General features: G+C 43.4%; 1 protein-coding gene across 1 annotated transcript in view; it reads left to right on the plus strand.

Annotated features, from left to right (window-relative positions):
* RAB11FIP2 (RAB11 family interacting protein 2) overlaps positions 1-18,833 on the plus strand; it is a 130,338-nt gene that overhangs the window by 932 nt on the left and 110,573 nt on the right. The gene's annotated exons all lie outside the window — the stretch shown is intronic.

An 18,833-nucleotide genomic window follows, 5' to 3' on the forward strand; every position in this document is an offset into this window, starting at 1 on the left:
ACCTCGGTGGCCGAGAAGAGCCTGAGCCCCGTCTGGAAGGAGGAGGCGTCCTTCGAGCTGCCCGGGCTGCTGGGCCAGTACGTGCTGCAGCTGATGGTCCTGCACAGGTCCCTGGTCGGCCTGGATAAGTTCCTGGGCCAGGTCTGCATCAGCCTCAATGACATCTTTGAGGATAAAGAGCGCAGAAAAACCCAGTGAGTAAAGCAAGCACATGGAAGGCTTATCTATGGAAATCAAATAGGGTCAAGCATGGGTGGGGCCTTTTTTCTGGGACATAACTTAATACATTTCCAATGGGGAAGGTGTCATCTTCTTTTCTTTCCTTTGATTTCTACTGATAACCTTTAAGAGTGGACTAACACACCTCTCTACTTAGGTGCCCTTAGCAAACTTTCAGCTTTGCTCCCTCCTTTCCAACTACACCACCCGGCCCAAAATAATGTGGTTTCTGGTTTACTCTTTGGGACATTCAACACCTTTTAAAGAATGATTCCTCTTCCAGGAGTGAAATCTCCTCCCACCCCGCTGAGCTCTTTTTCCACCTCCTCCAGGTCTCTTTTATCCTTTCCCTTCCTGTGGTAGGTAAGTTCAACCCCGGCTTTCTCTGTGGATTACTTCCATTTTCTTTCTTCTCCGCCCCCTCCCTCACTATCACCCCACCTCCTTACATTTCACCTGTTATTTATCCTCTTGCAGCTCTCCGTGTCCTCACCATTCTGACTCCCAGCAAGACCCAAGTTCTGTCCATCCCCAAGGCACAAACCCACATCTCACCGTTTTCTTACCCCAATCCCCATGTCGCCCATGTCCCACTTACCTTTCTGCAGCCCTCCCCATTTTAATGGCACACACACCCTATCCAACTTTCCCCAGCACTATGGTTGGACTGGCCTTGATTATATTTAAGTACAATAAGTACTTCTCCTGTCCCTGGAAAGCTTACAATCTAAGAGGCCAATAGTCAGAACTACTACCAGTGTTAACATGTAGTTATGGTCAGGTTTGCATGCACATTATTGTGCATTGAATGATGGAATAGTTTCAGCATGGGTATTGACTCACACTGAAACCATTACCACAGACCACGTTAACATGCATGTCAATGCGGTCATTAGGTATCCCGCAGCCATGCATAACAGGAAACATTTTGCCAGGTCCAGGGCAGCATAGAAGGGTTGGTTCAGAGGAGCGGGTATCTGGCAGCACCCCTTCTCCCTCTCCAACCTGACTTCCCTGTCCTGCTTCCTTCATTGGCACCAGCCTCCCTCCCTTCCCCAAATATATATTAAAAAAAAAAACATATCCTGATGGTTTAATGATGACCTGACCCCCCCCCCCCCCCTTCCGTAAAATAAAATATTCCCTTGTGGTCCAGTGGCCCCCACCCCCTGACTCCCCTGTGCCTTAATATGAGGCATGAGCGATGCTCACTTGCTCCTATCTCTGGGTGCTGTCATTTGCAAAGTGGCGACATTCTGCCCCATGTGGCAGGGCTTATCTTCCATATAAGGGAATTCCCTTATATGGTGAATAGGTCCTTCCTAGTGCATCCCATACCGTGTGGGGTAGGGCTGTGCCATTTTGCAGATGGTGGCACCCAGCGGCAGAAATTCACATCACTCTTGCCTCCTATCAGGTATGGAGTCGGGGGGCCTTGGGTTGGGGTTGTGAGATGAGGTGGGGTGGTCGACTAGACTACTAGGAAGTTTTTTTTTAATGGGAGTGGGGAACACCCTAGACTCCCAGAAAATTTGTATGGCAAGGAGGAAGTGGGGATCTTTTTATTTATTTATTTTTAAATATTGGGAGAGGGTGAGCAAGGGGGTGCCAGATCTGGCCAGAAGAGGGAGCTGGGGTGGGTGCCGCTGGGCACCAGGGATATTTTTAGGGGTGGTGGGAAGAGGTGATGAGTTGGGGGTAAGTATGCTGAGACATTTCTTTTCCTTTTTAAATGTCAACTTTTCCGAGCCAGTCGCTGCTCAGGCACTGACAGGGAAGTTGACATTTAGCGCTAAGCAGAAGATTACTGCTGCAATTTTAACACGGCAGTAATTTGTTTCCTGAGGCAGTGGAGGGTTATATAAATGACTTGCCCAAGGTCACGAGGAGTATCAGTGGACTTTGAACCCTGGCTTCTTTCGAGCCCTTTACCTACATTCCTCCCCAAGTTTCATTTGTCACGGCACAAAAAAGTTGAACTAGAACAAATATGACGCTTGTGAGCAGTCTCTGGTTTATTTATGTATTTGTTGCATTTGTAACCCACATTTCCCCACCTTTTTGCAGGCTCATTGTGGCTTACATTATGCCGTGATGGCGATCGCCATTTCCGGAATGAGAAATAGTTATGTTAAAGATCATAGATATTAAAGTAAACTATAAATTCACTTTCTGTATCTCCTTTCATCATTCAGTGCCAACAAAGTGGTTTTCATTAAGCTTAAAATAAAATTCACAAACATGAGTAACCTGTACAGTTAAAAATACAAGAATACATAAAATTAAACACATGATTAGCCATGCACAGATGAGAACATACATTGAGATTCGATTGGGATCTTTAAATCAGAATAACAGACATAGAAGTGCCTCAAAGGCATTCAACTTCTAGAGTTGGTGCTACTGTTTACATCTACTAATCCAACCTCCATTTTTGTCTCTCTCCATGCAGGCAATATAGAACATTTGTCTGTAAGATTTCTTGTAAACGCTGAGTTTGAAAGTGGTAGGAGCTGGTAAAGACTGGTCTGCTTTTGATTGCAACTTAACTGTAGGGTTTATTTATTTTGCTTATTAGGATTTATTTACCGCCTTTTTGAAGGAATTCACTCAAGGCGGTGTACAGTAAGAAGTCAAACAAGAGCAATAGACAATTGCAACAGTAAAATTATTCAAATAACAATACAAAGTATGGCATAGTGTACTAACAATGTCAACACAATACGTAATAGAAACATTTTAATTGACAGTGTAGGGTATAAGCAAAGATGTAAAATATAGATACAGTAGGTAAGAGAATAAGAGGAGTTAGAAAGTAAGGTAGTTAAAGAAAGTTGCACATGAGGCCAGAGAGATGGTTAAATATTATCTTAGCTAGGGTAGGAGTGGATAAACATGTTCTGCTTCAGTATGTGTAGCCCATGTCACTCCTTGTGTGAGTGAGACTAGCAAGTTAGTTACTACTTCCATTAAAGGCCTGGTTGAAGAGCCAAGCTTTCGCCTGCTTCCTGAAGTAGAAATCTCAAGATCTGAGCACAACTGCACAAGGAGGCAGTGACAGAACAGCTATCTGTACCTGGGAAGTGCCCCAGTACCTCATGAAGATAGTGTGTTTGCAGGCCAGCTGATGATGAAACCCAGTGACCATCATCTAACAGTATTGTATTTGGGTTTGCAAATTGCACAAAATTGTGCTATGGTTATTGTTGGGACTGTCCAGATTTGAGCATGAGTCCTCATCTTTTTAAATTGGATTGGCTGCCGGTTGAGTTTATTTTAAAGTTCATACTGCTTTTATTAGTACACTAGTAAAAAAAAGGCCCGTTTCTGACACACATGAAACGGGGGCTAGCAAGGTTTTCCTCGGACATTTGGGACTGTATCGCAATTCTTCCTTTTAGTTGTGTAATGCTATACAGCCCTGTTTGCAATTTGACAGCACCCAAGGCAGTCCGAGTCTTGACACATGTAGACACTACTATAATGCTCTGTTTGCAGGACACCCAGTGAGAGAAATTGTGAAAATCATTTCAGGTGTGGTAAAATTTGATCATGTCTCCATACTGTTGAGAACCAAACCCATTCAATTCCGTATATAATATAAACTTCTTACATTGATCTATGGTGTTAAATCCTCTAGAATACCATCACGCTTCTTGATATCTTATACAGCTGCCCGTCCCCGTTGCTCCTCCCAAAAGAAGACTCCACGTTCCCTCCTTTCGTTATTGTTTTCTGGAGAAGTTTAGAGAATGTATGTTCTCAGTGGTTGGTCCCACCCTCTGGAACAATCTTCCTGTAATCTCTGGAGCCTTCCTTTGAGAAGTTTAAAGCACAGTTGAAGACTCTCCTTTTCCGTGAGGCTTATGGATGTTAATCACCCCTCTTCTTATCCCCGTCAAAGCCCACGGGGCATGTCGATGTAGAGGTGTGGTTTGCTGCAGTGGCAGCGTGATGTTTTCTCCTTTTCTGTCCTGTATTAATTGTATTTGTTCCCATCTGTCACCCCCTTACCTTCAGTCCTTTCTGCAACAGTCTGTCAAGAGGAGGTTCAGGTTTTGTCTTTTCACCACAGCAGCCAATTCCCTTCCTCGGCCTTTCCTCATGGTCTTCATTCCAACTACGGACCCTTTACTCTCTGTCAAAAACACTTTCAGGAATGCGGTCTACGTTCTGCTCACTTGACCCAGTCCCACCTTCTTGGTTTAAAATCTCTGAGTTGCAGAGTACCAAAGATTCTATCTGTATTCAATACTAACCTTTTGACCGGGTAGGTTTTAACTTCTTGGAAATCTGGACTACTATGCCCTATTTAAATAAAACAAACCTTCACTAGACCCTCGCGTTCCTTCTTATCTGTTCCCTTCTCCACTACTGCCAACTCCAGACTTCGCGCCTTCTGTCTCGCTGCACCCTACGCCTGGAATAAACTTCCTGAGCCCCTACGTCTTGCCCCATTCTTGGCCACCTTTAAATCTAGACTGAAAGCCCATCTCTTTAACATTGCTTTTGACTCGTAACCACTCGCCTCCACCTACTCTCCTCTCTTCCTTCCCGTTCACATTAATTGATTTGATTTGCTTACTTTATTTTTTGTCTATTAGATTGTAAGCTCTTTGAGCAGGGACTGTCTTTCTTCTATGTTTGTGCAGCGCTGCGTATGCCTTGTAGCGCTATAGAAATGCTAAATAGTAGTAGTTCCAGCCCACTACTGACCTGAATCAAATTTATGCTTTCTTTCTAAAGTGTTGGAAAAAATAATCTATATCTAGCTGTCCTTTTTCATTGAAAAATTGCTTGCTTTTCTCCCCAATCTGGCTTTAGAGCCTCCTTAGTAAGGTTTATTTACATCTAGATAAACATAACATTGTTCTTGTAGTATCACTTGATCTTTCTGCTGCCTTGGATTTTGGTCATCCACTTCTCATCTCTTGTCGCTTGGGTTTCGTCCTTCCTTTCAAATCGCTCTTATAGGGTCATCCCTGCTTCATTCACTTCTCCCCTACCCATCCCCTGACCTGTGGGGTTCCTCTGGGATTAGACTTGTCTCCACTTCTTTTAAATTAATTTTTAACTAATGAACGTATTCTTATATCCCACATTATCCAAAAAGCTAATTTTGGTTCAAAGTGGCTTTTACAATAAAATAGTGAATATAACAGTGTCCATATATTGGAATGAGATTTCTACATTAATGATTACATAGAGAAATATATTTTTTAAAGCGTTTCAGAATAGAAGATAGGAGCTTAAGCTTCAACTTTTTTTTTTTTGAATGAGATTCTAACATTTAGAACCTAGATAACCAAATCCTGCTGTTTTAAAAAGTCTTGTGTGTTACATTTTTATATTTAACTAGGTAGATGTAATAGCAGACCCCTTGCCACACGTATTCAGTCTGCTGGTATCTCATTTCATTCTAACGCAGATGATATCCTACTGCTGTTTCCCACAAATCCATTTACTCCAACCATTGGCCTAGACTTAGTCTCAAATTGGCTGTCTGAGATGAGTTTTGAACAAGCAAAAAAAAAAAAACACCCAGTGGCCTGCTGATTTACTGGAGGTCTCCCCATACCAACCACTACTCTAAACTGTTTTGGGACTTCCATTTCACCTATAGACTCCTTCCATTATCTAGGAATTCTTTGCAAGTCGCTTTCACTCCATGGATATCTAACCTATGTAAGACTGGCTTCTTTGTCCTCTGGCAACTGTGTTCAGTGCAGCGATGTTTTGTCCATGATACATTTCATTCACTTATTCTCTCTTTATTAATCTCTAGGCTAGATTACTGCAATATTGTATATTTAGGTTGTTCCCGTGCTAATTTGAGAAAATTCCAATCCATTCAAAATACAGCTGTTAGAGTACTGTGCCACGCCTAGAGATTTGAGCACGTTTCCCTAGTACAAAATTATTATTGGCTCCCTATTGAGCAGCAAATAACTTTTAAACTATGGACGCCTACTTTCAGGGCCCATAGGACTAACTTCCCACATTATCTGGCAACTTTTACTATTCCGCACTCTCCCACCTGTCTTCTTTGTTCCATAAATGATCGTCGTCTGGGTCTTCCTGGCCCCAAGTTTGCTTAGTTTGAAGCTACCAGACAATTCCTTTCTTTTGGAAGACCCTCCTCCTGCTGAATTATCATTTAAAAACTTCAAATCTGGTATAAAAGCTGTCTTTCTCAGCAAGCTTTTAATTCTACCTAAAGTTCCACATCAGATCACTACAGCTGAATTTACTGCTTTTCGAGCACCTCTTCCCCATCTTCCCTATCTGTCTCTCCTCCCTTTTTTTTTTATTTTGTTGATGTTCTCCGACTTTGACTGCTTCTTAGGACGAGTGTATTGCTTTTTTCTGTCTTTTGTTGTAGTTCCTTTCCTACTCTGAAATTTGTCTGTAGCTTGTAAACCACTTAGATGTGCAAGTTAGCCCAGGCGGTATAGAAAATTCTATTTAACTATAAACTATTTGCGGTGTTTTGTAAACTGCTTGGATGTACCTTTGTGGACTTTACATTCTCAGCATGAATGGTGACTTGTTGTACCTGATTTTCATCAGTTACACCCTGTACAGACCAAACAGGGAATGGAACTTATTACATCTGCCCTGGCTGCTGGTTTCCCATTCTTCTGTGCGCCCTCCAGCCCTTCTTCCATTAGTGCTTAGGCTGCATCGGGCTACTGCTTCATTCAAGAAATCATTGAAGCGGCATCTCTTTTGTTTGGCATATGCATTATTTTTGGACCACTGATGGGACTGGATTATTTTGTGCTGTAATAAGGATGTGTCTGTATGTGTTTTGTATTTGTTGTTATGATTGTGTGTGTGCTTTTTGTACTCTGCCTTGGACAAAGTAATAATTCATCGATGAGTATTTTAAAGGTTACTCAGGAGATCCGCCTTAAAGGGGGTCGACAGGGAGTGCAATGTCTGTCTCTGAGGAGGAGAGAATACATGTTTTCTCCCCAAGTCTTAGTACCTTTTTGTGGTGACCCATTGCTTAAAATCCTTTCCAGTTCGGGACACATACTGGCTGAACGTCACCCAGGCTGAAAAGGTGCCTACCTGTGCCCAGTAAGGCTGAATGTGGTGGTGGAGAAAATATCATCCCTGGCATGGGAATAGGCTATGGTGAACATCTTCATGAGCCCACTGCAGCTGAAGATAAAACATGAGAAACGAATGGAAACGTTAAGAGGACTAAAAACAGCAGAACTCCAGATTCATAAACCCTATATTTGGTTGTCGGAGAGCTTGCCAAAAAAATGGAAGAGGAAGCTCTATGAGACGATGCGAGTGTTAGCAGTATATTGACGAGATATGCTTGGCTTTCTTCACTGTCATGGTGTGTACAAAACTAATCCATTTGGAGACACTGCCTCTAAAATAAACCCTTTCTTTTTTTACCTGCAGGTACAGAGGGAGAAAGTGACTGGTTATGGTCACTCAGAGCCAGGGGTAGAGTTGACATAGGGAGATAAGAAAGCTGTTCACTGACCTGCAGTAACCTGTGTTGTTTACTGTGGACTGTATTCTTTTGAACTGAGGCTTATTGACTAAATTACAAAACGTATGAGGAGAGACTTGCTGACATGAACATGTATACCCTGGAGGAAAGGAGAAACAGGGGTGATATGATACAGGCGTTCAAGTATTTGAAAGGTATTAATCCGCAAACGAACCTTTTCCCGGAGATGGGAAAGTGGTAGAACTAGAGGGCATGAATTGAGGTTGAAGGGGGGCAGACTCAAGAAAAATGTCAGGAAGTATTTTTTCACGGAGAGAGTGGTGGATACTTGGAATGCCCTCCCGCGGGAGGTGGTGGAGATGAAAACGGTAACGGGATTCAAACATGCGTGGGATAAACATAAAGGAATCCTGTTCGGAAGAAATGGATCCTCCGATGCTTAGCAGAGATTGGGTGGCAGCACCGGTGGTTAGAAGGCGGGGCTAGTGGTTGGGAGGCGGGGCTAGTACTGGGCAGACTTCTGTGGTGTGTTCCCTGAAAATGGTAGATACAAATCAAGGTCTACATATAAAGTAGCACATATGAGTTTATCTTTTTGGGCAGACTGCATGAACTGTACAGGTCTTTTTCTGCTGTCTCCTACTATGTTAACTGCATTAATGTGAACACAGGTCAGTGAATAACCCTCAAAGTGCGTATTTCCTAACCTCCCCAATATTCAACCGGCAGCGGGTCATGTCTGGGCACCAGCACTGAATATTGGGGGATAATTTTGGGCGGGCTGTGCTCCGGAACTTACGCAGGTCCAGTCGATATTCAGCCAGGGCCTGCGGAAGAGTTATGCATCCTGGCTGAATATCGAATCAGGACCCACATTTTTTTTTTTTTTTTAAAAGGTCCCTGGAGTCCCCTGCTTCCTGTCCCCCCCCCCCCCCCCCCAAGCCTACCTGTATCCCCAGTGGTCCAGCGGTGGTCATTTGGAACAGGAGCGCAGCCTCTTCACTCGTGCCCCATGTGGCGCCATTCCAAAATTAATGCTGTGATGATTTCTCACTCCTGCCCCTTTGTGGTGCTGTTCCAAAATGGCTGTTTCAACCTCTCGCACCTACATTTTGGAATGGTGCCGCAAAGGGGCAGAAGCGAGGAGGCTGCGCTCCTGCCCCCAGCGACCAGCAGAGATACAGGTAGGCCTGAGGGGGTGGGGGGTGTTCCAGTGAGGTTTCTTATTGATGAGAGGGAGGGAAAGAGAGGGCTCTGGAGGTTTTTTTGTTTTTAAGTTACATGGATGCTGACAATATTCAGTAGCAGTACCTGCATAGCTAAGCGGTCTTAGGACTAAATTAAGCCGCTTAGCTATGCAGGTGCCGGCACCCGCATAACCTCGGACTCCTCCCCAGCGCCGCCCCTGATCTTCCCACTTTTTTGTTTGGGCGGCCTGTGGGGATATTCAGGGGCACTCTCTAGTTAAGTGCCGCTGTGTATCCCACGATTTAAGCGAGCAGGAGAGGCTCCTGCTCGCTTAAATTGCTTTGAATATCAGTTCATAAGTGTTTTTCCCCCCCCATAGACATGGAATTGGAGAAAACTCTACTCCATCCTGCACCAGAACTCTTTCCAGAACCCTAAATCAGGCCACGAGACGTTGGTAGTGTGCGATGACTGGGCTTACTTGGGAGCGGAAGCCCTGACCTGCCAGTCAAACTCGGGCCCGCATTCAGTAGGCCAGCACAGAGCTTCTTTTGCTATGGAAGTCTTAACCTTGCTTTCTGGTATTTTGTAGTCTTGCTTCAGTAGTAAAATTAGTCTGAGTGAGTTAAAATAAGTCTCGCCTACACAAAAAGAGAAAACTAACCATTATGTCAAAAAAATCCAAAACGGTGGAAAAACTGATATATCATACTAACACAGTAAATGACGGCAGATAGAGTAGCATTTGCCCATCCAGTCTGCTGAGAAAGGTGACCGGGGTTGTACCTGCCGCTCTGTGCAGGTTACCCCCTTCTTTGCTTTTTTTAAGCGTGGAATGCTCTATATTTTTATTCTATCCCCTTGTGGTATAGAGACCCTCTGTGTTTATCCCATGTCTTTTTTTTTTTTTTTTAATCCCCATCACCTCCCACAGAAGAACATTCCCAGCATCCACTTTTTTTTTTGTGAAAAAGTATTTCTTAAAGCGTGCTCTTCCGTGGGAAGTGGTAGTGGCAAAAACATGTGTCCATCATCTCAAACTTTCAACTGCAGTCTTTCCAGATGCTGCACAGTATTTAATTTGACCACTTTTCAATAGCAAAACTAAAATACAAATTGTAATTGATGAAAAGCTGTTGGGAAAACTTAACAGAATATCATGATCCACTTTTTTTCACTCAAAGTACAAAGACTAGGGGACACTCAATGAAACTACTACTTAACATTTCTAGAGCGCTACTAGGGTTACGCAGTGCTGTACAAATTAACAATTAAGGACGGTCCCTGCTCAGAAGAGCTTACAATCTAAAGGACGAAATGTCAAGTTGGGGGTAGTTAAGATTTCCTGAGAAGAGGTGTAGTGATTAGGTGCCGAAGGCGACATTGAAGAGGTGGGCTTTGAGCAATGATTTGAAGATGGGTAGGGAGGGGGCCCGGTGTATGGGCTCAGGGAGTTTGTTCCAGGCATGGGGTGAGACGAGGCAGAAAGGGCGGAGCCTGGAGTTGGAGGTGGTGGACAAGGGTACTGAAACTGAATGGAAATACTTTTAAAACAAATAGGAGGAAATATTTTTTCACTCAATGAATGGTTAAGCTCTGCGGTTAGCGTATTTGGATTAAAAAAAATGTTTGAGCAAGTTCCTGGAAGAAAAGTCCATGTTCTGTTATTGAGATAGAAATGGGGGAAGCCACGGCTTGCCCTGAGTTTGGTAGCATGAGATGTTGCTACTAATTGGGTTTCTGCCAGGTACTTGTGACCTGGATTGGCCACTGCTGGAAGTAGGACACCGGATAGATGGACCATTGGTCTGACCCAGTATGGCCATTCTTATGTTCTTAGACCAGTGCTGGGGAAATTTCTACGATCTGTGACCCGAAAATAGCAAGGATAGATCAAGAATAAGAATGCGTATTTTGTATCTCGGAGGAAGAGGGAAAAAGACACATCAAGGTTGATGGTGAGTAAAGTGTTAAATTGCAGGTTTAATGAAATATTGACAGCTGCTAAAACTAGCAACCTCGGCCCTCGCTGGTCTAGTAAGTCCAGGAGGAATTAAAAGTCTGGGTGTTAGGGCAACTGCCTTGCTAGTTTTAGCAGGCTGTTTAGATTGTTATAAAGCTTAGCAGTAAGAGTGCTCGGAAAGAAAGGGGCGGATTGTGCAACATCCGTAAAATCCGCCCCTTTCTTTCCGAGCACTCTACCAAAACCCTCATCCACACCCTTGTCACCTCTCGTTTAGACTACTGCAATCTGCTTCTTGCTGGCCTCCCACTTAGTCACCTCTCCCCCCTCCAGTCGGTTCAAAACTCTGCTGCCCGTCTCGTCTTCCGCCAGGGTCGCTTTACTCATACTACCCCTCTCCTCAAGACCCTTCACTGGCTCCCTATCCGTTTTCGCATCCTGTTCAAACTTCTTCTACTAACCTATAAATGTACTCACTCTGCTGCTCCCCAGTATCTCTCCACACTCGTCCTTCCCTACACCCCTTCCCGTGCACTCCGCTCCATGGATAAATCCTTCTTATCTGTTCCCTTCTCCACTACTGCCAACTCCAGACTTCGCGCCTTCTGTCTCGCTGCACCTTACACCTGGAATAAACTTCCTGAGCCCCTACGTCTTGCCCCATCCTTGGCCACCTTTAAATCTAGACTGAAAGCCCACCTATTTAACATTGCTTTTGACTCATAACCACTTGTAACCACTCACCTCCACCTACCCTCCTCTCCTCCTTCCTGTACACATTAATTGATTTGATTTGCTTACTTTTTTTTTGTCTATTAGATTGTAAGCTCTTTGAGCAGGGACTGTCTTTCTTCTATGTTTGTGCAGCGCTGCGTACGCCTTGTAGCGCTATAGAAATGCTAAATAGTAGTAGTAGTAGAATGAGACAGTGCTGTAACCACAATTAGAAAACCACTCTTCCAAGATTGTATCAAATAGCAAACATAAATAGCGAGTTATTTCATGGCAAATTGCCGACTTCCCTATTTGTAGTGCCATTACTTAATCATAGGGAGTGTAACCTGCATGGAGTGGCACATTGTTGGGCAAATTGAATGAACCATGCCACTCTTTTACCTGTCACTCACTAAGTTACTTTTCCCAAACTATGGTATACCAAGCAGCTTTAATTTGCAGTTCTTTCCCATTGGAAATTCAGTGTCCAGATAAATTGTACGATCTCTTGTAAGAAGCTGAAAACCCATCTTTGGAATAAATATTTAATTGTTGACAAATGTTTTAAAAATTTGTTTAATCTAGAAATGCCTAGTTTCTCCTTATCTGCCCGAGGCCATTTTTTTTGGTAGTTTGCAGAATATAATTCGTATTGTACCACATAACATCTCGGGATCTGAATAGCTTTGCTAAAAAAAAACGGCATCACATTGTCGGTAAGCTTAAGGGATTCTACGGTTCTGCTTTCTGTAAAGTAAGGGGAGCTGCTGAACCTGCGTCAGTCTGCTTCTGGTGAGTTAGGTGAGTGATGCTTTCGCATTCAGAGGATGCTTTCCGTCCATATCTCACATCATATGCAGCTGCTCACTCAGTGCTAGTTTGCGATTTGCATTCACTGTGTCAAGGAACTGATGTGTACGGGATATTTGCATAGCGATATCTACAAAGGTTGTTTTTTTTTTTCCCATTAGATATTTAAAATGCAAATATATGTTAAGCTTTCTGAGAACCATCAGTTGTAGCTCTTTGATCTGGAGGGGACTCGCAGGTCAACTCTTCAGCTTGACTGTAAACAGGAACAACCCCCAAAATATTGTCTGGGTAAAGTGGTCTGGTCAGAGGCAGAGAACCATATGGAATAACTCATGTGTATGGATTGCTGGGAGTTCCTCGTACACTTGGCCTCTCTCCCAGCGAGCTAGATTAGAAAGCTTTCCACCTTGAACTTTTCGCTTCTTCTTTTGGCTTTGGAAGTGTTTAATGCTAGTGAATCATTTTCCTCCTTACCTGACTATTGATCAGTTTTCTGAGTCTAATAACAGGCACTCATTAATTTTATATATATATATATATATATATATATATATATATATATATAAACACCCCCCCCCCCCCCCCCCCAAGCACATCAACTCCCTTGCCACCTGCAGCTGCCACTGGTAACGCTGTTCGGCCGCTGCTGCTTCTCCTGTTGAGCAGCAGCGGCCGCTACAAAAAGAAAAAAAGCAATAAACGTTTTTAAACCTGAAACGCGGCACTGTTGACAGCCATCAGGCATTGGCTGTCAGCTCTGCAGCCGCTCCTCCTCTCGCATCTCATGTCGCTGCGCTCCTCCGGGGTTTTACTCCAGCGTCAGTGACGTGGAGGCGAGAGGAGGAGCGGCTGCAGAGCTGACAGCCAATGCCTGATGGCTGTCAACAGTGCCGCGTTTCAGGTTTAAAAACGTTTATTGCTTTTTTTCTTTTTGTAGCGGCCGCTGCTGCTCCTCCTCTCGCCTCCACGTCACTGACGCTGGAGTAAAACCCCGGAGGAGCGCAGCGACATGAGATGCGAGAGGAGGAGCGGCTGCAGAGCTGACAGCCAATGCCTGATGGCTGTCAACAGTGCCGCGTTTCAGGTTTAAAAACATTTATTGCTTTTTTTCTTTTTGTAGCGGCCGCTGCTGCTCAACAGGAGAAGCAGCAGCGGCCGAACAGCGTTACCAGTGGCAGCTGTAGGTGACAAGGGGGTTGATGTGCTTCGGGGGGAGGGGGTGCTCGTTACCAGTGGCAGCTGCGGGTGGCAAGGGGGTTGATGTGCTTCGTGGGGGGGGGCTTTGGTGATGCGCAGAGGCGGTGTTTGAGCGGAGCACTCACAGCTGATTCCCAGGCAGGGGGAGGAGTAGGGAAACACGCGGAGCAAGTGTTTCCCTACACCTCCCCCTGCCTGGGAATCAGCTGTGAGTGACGTCAGCCTGGCTACGGAGCCTAGCTCAGCAACTCCAGGAGCCACGGACACAGGCAGTCCCACATTAGAACGTTGGTGGTGAGAATTATTATATAGGATGAGGAGTGTCATTAAAAAAGCTGCATGACATTTCAGCAAGGCCTTTGGCACAGTTCCACACATGCACCTCATACATAAGCTGAGCAGTAAAACCAAAGAGAGACTGACTAGGTTAGAAACTACTGAGGTTTGCCAGACAGACGTTTGCAGTTCATCATTCTTACTGAGGATTTCACAGAGTTTCAACAGTAAGAATCTTGAATTTACTCTTATGTTAAGCTTTTCACTATAACACAAGAGATTTACCTGACCCCCGAGGCAGGTCTTTGTGCCGAAACACGGCCGTGTCGGGTCATTTTCATGCTGTTTACATTAAAGACTTCTTGAAGTCCTCCTTGGACTCTCCTCACTTTTTTGTTTGCCACTCGCGATCACGTGAGGTTTTTCCTCTTCCCCTATTTTTTGCAGAGCAGAAAGTAACAAGAGTTGTGATAAATGGAGTTAATTTTGAAGAAAATGGAGTTATCAATGCTGTGCCACAGGGATCGGTTCTTGCGCTGCTTTTTTTGTGGAATAATACAAAAATGTGCAATAGCGTAGTCTCTGAGGAAGCTGTGGAAGACATGAGGTGGGATCCAGTGAGCCTTGAGGAATGGTATTTTACTAACTGAAACATCCAAATTATGAATGCCAAAAGTCCAGGGACAATGATGTCTAGTAGCATTTTTGCAATGATGGTCACACGAACGTCCTTGCAGAGCAGAGGGTCAGCCTATTGGTCAGTGCAGTGGATTGTAAATCAGAGCACCCAGGTTCATATCCCTCTATAACTCTTAAATGCTGAGTCCTCCAGGAACAGGGAAATACCTACTGTACTGTACTGTAACCACCTCATTAGCCTTCAGGTTTGCAGGTGTCATAAATATTTAGATACAGTAGGTAATGCGGAGTTCCAAAGGGATCCTCCTTCTCACCGACCTTATTCAACTTAATGATGATACCATTGGCCAAACTACTAGCAAACCAAAACCTCAACCCATACTTATACGCAGACGACGTAACGATCTACATTCCATTTAAACAAGATGTAAAGGAAATTTCCAATGACGTCAACCAGAGTTTACATATCATGCACTCATGGGCGGATGCATTTAAGCTGAAACTCAATGCAGAAAAAACTCAATGCCTAATACTCACCTCTCAACATAACACGAACAAATTCACCACCATCAATACACCAAAACTAAATCTCCCAATTTCGGACACCCTAAAAATTCTTGGGGTTACTATTGATCAACACGTAACACTTGAGAATCACGCGAAGAACACAACCAAGAAGATGTTCCACTTAATGTGGAAGTTAAAAAGAGTAAGACCTTTCTTCCCAAGGACCGTCTTCCGCAACCTGATACAATCAATGGTACTCAGCCATCTAGACTATTGCATCGCTCTCTATGCTGGCTGCAAAGAGCAAATAATCAAGAAATTACAAACAGCCCAAAACACTGCAGCCAGACTCGTATTCGGAAAAACAAAATATGAAAGTGCTAAACCCCTACGAGAAAAACTACACTGGCTCCCACTTAAAGAACACATCACGTTCAAAATATGTACCCTAGTTCACAAAATCATTCATGGAGATGCTCCAGCCTACATGTTAGACCTGATAGACTTACCACCCAGGAATGCTAAAAAATTATCCCGCACATTCTTCAATCTTCACTTCCCCAACTGCAGAGGTCTAAAATACAAACTAACGCATGCATCAACCTTTTCCTACTTGAGCACACAATTCTGGAACGCTCTGCCGCGCAATTTGAAGACGATCCATGAACTAACCAACTTTCGCAAACTACTGAAGACCCATCTCTTTGACAAGGCATACCACAAAGATCAACAAATGTGAACCATTACACAAATATCCAGAACTGCTTAAAGAAATTCGACTCACGAAATTAGTTTGTTACTCTACTATCCTGCTTAACTATTTTCATGTTACCCAAGATCCTTAAGCAACACTAAATGTATATTTTCTTATAGATTTCCACTATTCATAATGTAATGTAAGCCACATTGGGCCTGCAAAGAGATGGGAAAATGTGGGGTACAAATGCAATAAATAATAAAAATAATAATGTTTCTGGAGGGCTCACAATTTAAAGGGGAATAAAAAGAGCTGAAATGTGAATTGAACCTGGGGCCACCGGTTTACAGTCCACCACACTGACCACTGGGGCTACTCCTCAGACCCACTTTCTTCAGAATGCCTATCTGATGCTGTCATAGAGCCTGGTTTTACTTTCCAGTTTCACTTTCAGGGGAGAGGGAGGGGAACGGCAGCCATTGGGGGATTCATGAGGGGTCACGCTTTAATCCGTTCAGTGGTCAGTCGCTCAATCAGAACACCTTTTTGTACCGTGGATGTAACTGAAAAAAGGTCTAAGTAAAAATGTCCTTATTTTTTAGACTTGGATGTTTCTTTCTGTTCGATTATTGCTGTTGGATGTTCTAGTCCTGCCCTCAGCATGCCCCCCCTTTCTATTTGGATGAACTGCAGTGTAGGACATCCAAATTCTGCTGTTCAAAATTGCAAATTAGATGTTTTTGGCAAACAGACTTTTTTTTAGTTCCAATATTTTTATTGTGTTTTATAAATGATAACAAATGGCTAAAATAAAGCAATTAGCCAGCTTCAGCTTAAAATCTTCTCGACCTAATATCTCAATTTAAACTTTGTGATATATGGAGAATTACACATACGACAGAACATGATTATACCTTTTATTCAAATCCCCATAACTCATACTCCAGGATCGATTATTTTTTAATATCGTCATCTTTGATAGCTGACGTACTTAACGCGGACATTGTCAATATTTTATTATCAGATCACGCACACATTACGCTGCAGCTCAGCATCAACCAAACACAAATAAATAGATATCGTTGGAGATTTAATTCCACACTCCTAACTAATCCTAATTTCATAGAATATATATCAAAAGCAATGCAAGAATATTTTCACTTCAACTCGCCAAATCACACTTCTTAGACTTTTTTTTTTTTTTATAACCATTTTGAGACGTCCCTGTGCTTTGAAATAAGCCTTATATTCAAGAACCACATAGGACCTCATTTTCAAAGTTCCATAGGCTAGTTTGTAAGTCCAAGTGCTTTGAAAATATGCCTCATACTGTACTGAAACATAAATATAAAACTAGTAGACATAGACACAAGTCTTTCACTCTGGTTCTTCAACGAAGTCCTTTTCAGCTTTTACCATGATACTTGCTGAGACGTCAGTAAAAATGTCTTGCAGCTTTGCTAATGCAAAGAGAAAATATTAATATGGATTTTTTTTAGCTTGCTTTTCTGAATAATAGTTAAGACTGACATTATTAAAATTCAAATCTGAGCTCCAGTTTAAGTTCCTATTATGGGAGTGGGAATGAAAGTGGCTTGTCCAAGGTCAGAGGCAGTGTCAGTGAGTAGAGGTTGCCGGGGTCTCTGTCTGCCCGATTTCTCTATCCATTAAGCCAGTCCACCTTGAATCAGACTTCGACTTACTGTGCCGTTTCTTGTACTACCCTTTTGTTTGTGATAGGAGACCTCCAAAAGCAGGGCAAAGGTCACATGGCTCCCGCGTGTTAATCTGCTGTGGAGTGTGGAAATACAGTTAAAACATAAAACAAAGAAAAAAAAGTCAGTGCATTTACTTTTAGACTGACTTTCTTCATTCAAAAGCAATTTTCACCTAATGTGGCTTGTCCAGCACTGAAAGTTGTTTTTTTTTTTTTTTTTTTTAAATCTGTTGGGAGAAATACTTGACTATTTTAGTCTTGGAAGAAAGTCAGCTTTAACATGACATATGTTTTGCACAGAGTACTACAGGTCGTATGGCATAAACTTGTACCATAGCTTTAGGCCGAGCTGTATCCAGAATAAGTGTAGGAAATACTACTACTACTATTTAGCATTTCTATAGCGCTACAAGGCGTACGCAGCGCTGCACAAACATAGAAGAAAGACAGTCCCTGCTCAAAGAGCTTACAATCTAATAGACAAAAAATAAAGCAAATCAAATCAATTAATATGTACAGAGAGGAGGGGAGGTGGAGGCGAGTGGTTACAAGTGGTTACGAGTCAAAAGCAATGTTAAAGTGGTGGGCTTTCAGTCTAGATTTAAAGGTGGTGGTTTTATCTATAATTATACAGTGGCCAAGGGTGGGGCAAGACGTAGGGGCTCAGGAAGTTTATTCCAGGCGTAGGGTGCAGCGAGACAGAAGGCGCGAAGTCTGGAGTTGGCAGTAGTGGAGAAGGGAACAGATAAGAAGGATTTATCCATGGACCGGAGTGCATGGGAAGGGGTGTAGGGAAGGACGAGTGTGGAGAGATACTGGGGAGCAGCAGAGTGAATACATTTATAGGTTAGTAGAAGAAGTTTGAACAGGATGCGAAAACAGGGAGCCAGTGAAGTGACTTGAGGAGAGGAGTAGTATGAGTAAAGTGACCCTGGCGGAAGACAAGACGGGCAGCAGAGTTTTGAACCGATTGGAGAGGGGAGAGGTGACTAAGTGGGAGGCCATCAAGAAGCAGATTGCAGTAGTCTAAACAAGAGGTGACAAGGGTGTGAATGAGGGTTTTGGTAGAGTGCTCGGAAAGAAAGGGGCGGATTTTACGGATGTTGTAAAGAAAGAAACGACAGGTCTTGGCGATCTGCTGGATATGAGCAGAGAAGGAGAGAGAAGAGTCAAAGATGACCCCAAGGTTTCGAGCTGAGGAGACAGGGAGAATGAGAGAGCCATCAACAGAAATAGAAAACGGGGGGAGCGGGGAGGTGGGTTTGGGGGGGAAAATGAGAAGCTCGGTTTTGGTCATATTTAATTTCAGGTGGCGTTGAGACATCCAGGCAGCAATGTCAGACAAGCACGCTGAAACTTTGGTTTGGATGCAAGGTGAGATATCAGGGGTAGAAAGGTAGATTTGGGAGTCATCAGCATAGAG

This window comes from Microcaecilia unicolor, chromosome 5, assembly GCF_901765095.1.
Source record: "Microcaecilia unicolor chromosome 5, aMicUni1.1, whole genome shotgun sequence".
NCBI classification, from domain to species: domain Eukaryota; kingdom Metazoa; phylum Chordata; class Amphibia; order Gymnophiona; family Siphonopidae; genus Microcaecilia; species Microcaecilia unicolor.